Source organism: Oryctolagus cuniculus, chromosome 6 (assembly GCF_964237555.1).
Source record: "Oryctolagus cuniculus chromosome 6, mOryCun1.1, whole genome shotgun sequence".
NCBI lineage: Eukaryota > Metazoa > Chordata > Mammalia > Lagomorpha > Leporidae > Oryctolagus > Oryctolagus cuniculus.
The window spans coordinates 144,992,338-144,999,698 of NC_091437.1; the positions used below are offsets into that span (position 1 = coordinate 144,992,338).

The following is a 7,361-nucleotide window of genomic DNA, read 5'->3' on the forward strand; positions in this document are numbered from 1 at the left end:
CTTCCGATCCAGTTCTCTGCTATGCCCTGGGAAAGCAATGGAAGATGGCCCAAGTCTTGGACCCCTGCACTCTCGTGGGAGTCCTAGAAGAAGCTCCAGCCTCCTGGCTTCAGATCAGCACAGGTCTGGCCTTTATGGCCATTTGGGGAACCAGCGGATAGAACATCTCACCTCTCTCTCTCTCTCTTCCTCTCTCTCTCTTTCCTGCTGCCTCTCTATAACGCTGTCTTTCAAATAAATAAATGTCTTTTTAAAAAAAGGAAACAAATCAGATAAGAACATCTTACATTGAGGTATGATTAACATTGATGAGTACTAAGATGAATTTCTACACACACACACACACACACACACATGCACTCACTCACACATATACACATGCTTAGGTTGTCAAGAATAGAACTCATTGGGGGAAACTAGGAAATATGAAAATTAGTAGCATAAATTTAGCTTCCTAATTATTCATTGTAGAAGGCTGCGCCTAAGACTCAGATGAGCCTGCGCCTTGAGCTATGATGTTTTCAGCAACAGCACTAGACCCTCTCTCATGTGGTTCTCTGTTGTGATGTCACAGAAACTCAGCTCCAGTTGCATTCAGTAAAGTATTCAAGGGCAGCAGAAAGCAACAGGTTTTGCCCAAGGCTCAGAATTTCAGCTACATGAGACATCACTCTTGCAGTAGGAGTCTGACATCAGGGTTTATGGTTGGAGACACTCAGTTCTTCCAATGGTGTCATCACGGGTTGGAACCCAAACTTGCATCAGCTAGTATTGATCATTCTGAGAACTAGGACATAGCCAGCTACCACTTAGTGTGTAAAAGGACAGCTCCCTTTCTGGCAAACCAGTCTATAGGGCATGATTCTTTCACAAGTTTATCCTTCTCACTGACATAATATTCTTGATTCTCCACGAGATTGTTGGGATGTAATAGAAAAGTTAGCTGACATGGATTGGAGATTAATTAGTCACTATGAGATAAACTGTTCAAGGAGTTTTTGTTTTTTAAGCAAATAGGTCTTCTGCTGCCTTTTCCCTTGTTCTATAGCATATCTCTCTGCTACAAGCCTTGCCTGCACAACTAATACAGGCAAAAAGGACTTTTTCAAAATGCTGTCTGCTCCAAGGAAGAGTGCTATGATTGATTACTGATGTCTGTCATGTGTATGGGGACAAAACAGAGCATATGACTTGTGCCATGTATTTGAAGAGGTTATTTTCCTCACTTTAGAAAATATGTTTCTTTTTAAAAACACAAGCTACAAAATAGAATTTTTCAGTTCTAGGAGGAAATGAGCTATTAAGCCATGAAGAGACATGAAGGAAACTTAAATTCCTATTACTAAGTTAAAGATCTCAATTTGAAAAGACTGCAGATCATACGATTCCAACATTATGACATTGTGGAAAAGGCAAAACTATGGAGGCAAAAAAAAAAAATCAGTGATTTCCACAGATTGGGGTGGATGTATATGGCGGGGAGCATAAGAAGAGATGAATATGTGTAACACAGAGTGCTCTTAGGACAGTAAAACTCCCCTGTACAATACTACAATGGTAGATCCATGTCACTATACATATGTCCAAACCCATAGAATGAAGGTTACCTAGAATGGACCCTAATGAAAGCCATAAACTCAGCATGGCAATGATTGTTGATGTAGGTTTATTATCTGTAACAAATGCACCACCCTGAAGGAGGACGTTGATAACCAGGGAGGCTATGTATGTGTGGGGAATCTCTATACCTTTTACTTAGTTTTACTGTAAACCCCAAACTGCTCTGAGAATAAAAAGGCTTTCTGTAAAATGCCTCAGAAGCTACTGCTCTCCATCACGATCTTTCCAACTGCTAGGCCTTCATATCTAATATAATTAGAATAAAATTAGCTTAAAAGGCCATATCTATTCTTGGATAAATTTTCTAGTATGGTCAAATTTGGTTATATCTAAGGTTTGAAGAACATCCATAGTGCAAATTCCCTGGGGGAAAGAATTATTTTGATGTTACAAAGTGTTCTGCATAAAACTGGCCATCTTGAGGCCAGCGCCGCGGCTCACTAGGCCAATCCTCTGCCTGAGGCGCCAGTACCCCCGCGTTCTAGTCCCAGTCGGGGTGCCAGATTCTGTCCTGGTTGCTCCTCTTCCAGTCCAGCTCTCTGCTATGGCCAGGGAAGGCAGTGGAGGATGGCACAAGTGCTTGGGTCCCTACACCCACATGGGAGACCGGGAAAAGCACCTGGCTCCTGGCTTCGGATTGGCACAACATGCCAGCTGTAGTGGACATTTTGGGGGTGAACAAATGGAAGGAAGACCTTTCTGTCTTTCTCTCACTGTCTAACTTTGCCTGTCAAAAAAAAAACTGGCCATCTTGAAATACATTTTCTTCTGTAAAATAATGGCAACATCTCCTTTCTCTTGTCTTTGCAAACCAATCCATTTATTTATTTCATGGCTCTTAAGTGATTTTCTGTTGCATAAATTCAAGAAATCATCAAAATGAAGAGCTGATATCATATATTTTCAGTAATAATTTCTATGATATACACATTACTACCGATGTTGTTTCGAATTTAATTGGTACTTATTATATGTAAAGTACCGTGATTAAATCCTCTACATAACACTATCAATCAGTTTGCAGAATAACATTCTCTGCAGAAAAGGAGTTAAACATATAAACACCAGGGATCTAAAAGAATCAATGATATTCTGTGAAATGAGAGATTAGAATATTTCCCCACAAGTTTGATAAATAATTTACCTTTTATACCATTTAGTAAAATAGTTGATCATTCACTAAATGTTTATTACACAGGGCCAACGCAGTGGTGTAGCAAGTTAAATTGCTGCCTGTGATGATGGTATCCCATATGAGGGCCCATTCGAGACCTGGATGATCTACTTCTGATGAAGCTCCCTGCTAATGCACTTGAGAAAACACTGAAGACAGCCAAAGTCCTTGGGACCCTGTCAGCTATGTTGGAGACATGGATGAAACTCCTGGCTCCTGGCTTCAGCCTGGCCCAGTCATGATATTTTGGCCACTGGGGGAATCAACCAGTGGATGGGAGATCTCTCCACTTCTTTCTCCCTCTCTCTGTAACTCTGCCTTTCAAATAAATAAACAAGTCTTTGAAAAAAAAAAAAAAAACAAAACAAAAAACTAGGGGCTGGCTCTGTGGAGCAGTGGGTTAACACCCTGGTCTGAAGCGCCGGCATCCCATATGGGCGCCAGTTCTAGTCCAGCTGCTCCTCTTCCAATCCAGCTCTCTGCTCTGGCCTGGGAAAGCAGTAGAAGATGGCCCAAATCCTTGGGCCCCTGCAATCACATGGGAGACCTGGAAGAAGCTCCTGGCTCCTGACTTCGGATTGGCACAGCTCTGGCCATTGAGGCCATATGGGGGAGTGAACCGTCAGATGGAAGACCCTCCCCCCCCCGCCTCTGCCTCTCTCTGTGTGTAACTCTGACTTTCAAATAAATAAATAAATCTTAAAAAAAAGAAAAAAACTAAATGGGCCGGCGCCGCGGCTCAATAGGCTAATCCTCCACCTTGTGGCGCTGGCACACAGGGTTCTAGTCCCGGTCGGGGCACCAGATTCTGTCCCGGTTGCCCTTCTTCCAGGCCAGCTCTCTGCTGTGGCCCGGGAGTGCAGTGGAGGATGGCCCAAGTGCTTCGGCCCTGCACCCCATGGGAGACCAGGAGAAGCACCTGGCTCCTGCGGCCATTGGAGGGTGAACCAATGGCAAAGGAAGACCTTTCTCTCTGTCTCTCTCACTGTCCACTCTGCCTGTCAAAAGAAAAAAAAAAACTAAATGTTTGTTACAGCATCATATTTATGCAAATTCTACCATTATAATCACATCTTCTGCTTCACTTCACCTAATAATAGCATCAAAGGTGGATAAACATAAGAAAATAATCCCACTTGAAGGGTGAAGAATGAGACTCAGGAAAGCTAAATGATTTGAATTAAACAAGACTTGTCTTTTCAAAGTTTGTAAATTTATGCCTTGTACATACTGCTGTCTTGTTCATTGGATGGTTTCAACATTTAAGTGCAGACTATTCATTGCATACAGCACTGAGTTCTCTTAAAAGTGTGTGCTGCACACTTTCATTCCCATAGTCAAACCTTGCACTATTCTAACAGAGTTCTTAAGATAAAGTTCACAATCTTAAGCATGAACTGTAGCACTCTGGAGGACCAAATCTGCAGGTGACTCCCTGGCTTCATTTCCAAGTATGTGGAGTACCCTGTTTCTAATCACCAGGCTCCTTCTTGAACGAGGACATTCATGCGTGCTCTTCCTTCTCCACCCTTCCAACTAGTTTCATGCATCCTTTGGGTCTACAATTAAGTCACTTACTCATCAAAGTTTTCCCCCAACTTGCTACAGTCTGGTGAAGAGTCTCTGTCATTCACTCTTTGATTCTTTATATAAACAGAACATCCATTAAGAATTTTTAGTTGCTCAGCATACAAATCAAGATGTTATTCAGTCAATTTTCCAAAGTAAAAGTAATCAATAGAGATAAAACTCATGTCTCATCTATGTTCCCAGTTTTCCAGTTAGATCTCAGATGCATAGCAAGATTTACTACTCAGCCATGAAAAACAATGAAATCCTGTCTTTTGCAACAAAATGAATGCAACTGGAAACCATTATACTTAGTGAAAGAAGCCAGTCTCAAAAAGACAAATACCAAAAATACCATATTTTCACTAATCTGTGGTAACTAATAGAGTGCAAAAATGTAATGTATAGGAGTGAAATTAACATTTTGAGATTCGGTGATTGTTTACAGCCCTTGACTCTAATGTTGAACAGTTTTTTTTTTTTTAATATCTGTTGAACGCTTTACTAGTGTAGGGTTAATCATATGAGTTTAAAGTAAACTGAAAGTAGATCATTGTAAAATTAAGAGAGGAAGGAGGAGGAAGGGCGGGAGTGTGGGTGGGAGGGAGGGTAGGGTAAGTATCACTATGTTCCTAAATCTGTGTATGTGAAATACATGAAATTTGTATACCTTAAATACAATGTTTTTAAAAAGAAAAAAAAAAGTTCAGCAAGTTAGATGCAACTGCTTCTAGCTTTGAATAAGAAGCTGGTGATTCAAAGAATCACGGGTAAGAGAGTTAATCCCCAGGTGGTGACAATAGCTGCACCGATATCCTCTTTTGAAGGATCACAGAGGCAGTCATGATATTGGTACTGATGATCTAGTTCTAACAATGCAAGGAGTGTAATACATGGATTTTGGTGATTAGTGGCTTGAAAGCAGTGACCTCACTGGACTAATTCTGTAGCTACATTTCAGGCATGACTTTAGCTATCATCTGACCTCACTCTGGTCCCTTTCTAAGTGTGGTTTTACAAGCTCTCTGCCAATGCTATGAACTATTACGTGTCTTTTCAAAAACTTCTATTTCTCTTTAAATCAGTCAGATTTAGTTTCTGTCATTTAGAACTGCTAAAGTATTCTTGTACATTATTATGCTTGCCATAACTTTAAATATTTATTTCACTTACTACTGCTTCTTCCACTGAATTATAAACTCCATGAGAACTCAGCTGCTCTGTGTTGTTTGTGCCACTGTATATCTAGCGCCTGTCATGGTTTGTCACCAAATAGAAACAAAATAAACTATCTGAATGAAAGAATAAACTAATACATGCAAAAATTATGGAATGATTAGGGGAAAATAAGATATACAAATAAAAATCACAAACATGATCCTCATATAAAAAAGACATTGATAATGAATTAATGTGTGTATATAGGGGCTAGCATTGTGGCATATTGAGTTCAGCTCCTGCCTGCAATGCTGGCATCCCAAGGCCTTTAACTTCCAATCCAACTCCCTGCAATGTGCCTGGGAAAGCAGCAGGAGATGGCCCAAGTGCTTGAAACCCTGCCACCCACATGGGAACACAGAAGAAGCTCCTGGCTTCTGGCTTTGGCCTGGTTCAGCCTTGGCGTTGAGGCCATTTGGAGAGTGAACCAGTGGACGAAAGATCTCTCTCATCTCTCCCTCTCCCTCTCTGTAATTCTGTCTTTTAATAAATAAAATAAATCCTTTTAAAAATGTGTAGATACATAAATATGTGTGTGTACATGGGACTTTGCATGTACAAGGGGTCTTAAAAACATAAAAATGTATATTATGAAAAACAAAGCAAGGATTTCAAAAAAATTTTTGCACCAAACTAAACTTATTTTTTATTTAATTTTTACACCAAGTTTTAGAAGTAGCCTCCAGTGTATTTGTATGTGTTTATATCTATGTATAAAATATGTATATGTGAATATACATAAATGTGAACTAATGAATGACCATTATGTAAGAGAGAATGTGGTCCTTTCGGCCGGAGCCGCCATCTTCCAGTAATTCGTCAAGATGACGAACACAAAGGGAAAGAGGCGAGGTACCTGGTACATGTTCTCCAGGCCTTTCAGAAAACATGGAGTTGTTCCTTTGGCCACATACATGCGCATTTACAAGAAAGGTGACATTGCGGACATCAAGGGAATGGGTACTGTTCAAAAAGGAATGCCCATAAATGTTACCATGGAAAAACTGGAAGAGTCTACAATGTTACCCAACATGCTGTTGGCATTGTTGTAAACAAACAAGTGAAGGGCAAGATTCTTGCCAAGAGAATAAATGTGCATATTGAACACATTAAGCACTCTAAGAGCCGAGATAGCTTCTTGAAACATGTGAAGGAAAATGATCAGAAAAAGAAGGAAGCCAAAGAGAAGGGTACCTGGGTTCAACTAAAGCATCAGCCTGCTCCACCCAGAGAAGCCCACTTTGTCAGGACCAATGGAAAGGAGCCTGAGTTGCTGGAACCCATTCCTTATGAATTCATGGCATGATAAATGTAAGATAAATAAATAAGACCTAATTGAAAAAAAAAAAAGAGAGAGAATGTGAACATCATTAGAAGGATACAAATGACAAAAGAAAAAGAACTGAGGGCATTGCAAAAGAGGTGGTTTTGAGACAAGAACTTAAAGCATAACTCAAATCTGGATATTCACAGGAGAAGGAAGTATTATTATTCAAAGGAATCAGGACAAATAAAAGTATGAACTAAGGCAGAGTTATGAGGTACAGCAAATTGTCCAGTTTGCCATTTACTTAGGATGAAGTGGGCTGTTCTTTGACAACATTAATGTGACAGAACTATTTAAAATTTGCCAGGAGATAAAAGACTGTATACAGCAACATCAGATAATTGAAACAAATCAGAAGTAATAGGGCATTTTCTTAAGTAAAGGAAATGAATGAATGGGATAAATGTACGAAACATCGAAGACATGGGGTAGCAAAGATTTGGAAATTGACTG

General features: G+C 40.1%; 1 pseudogene; it reads left to right on the forward strand.

Moving 5' to 3' along the window:
• Positions 1-6,380: 6,380 nt before the first annotated feature.
• Positions 6,381-6,945, forward strand: LOC100351989 (large ribosomal subunit protein eL21-like; annotated as a pseudogene).
• Positions 6,946-7,361: the final 416 nt, after the last annotated feature.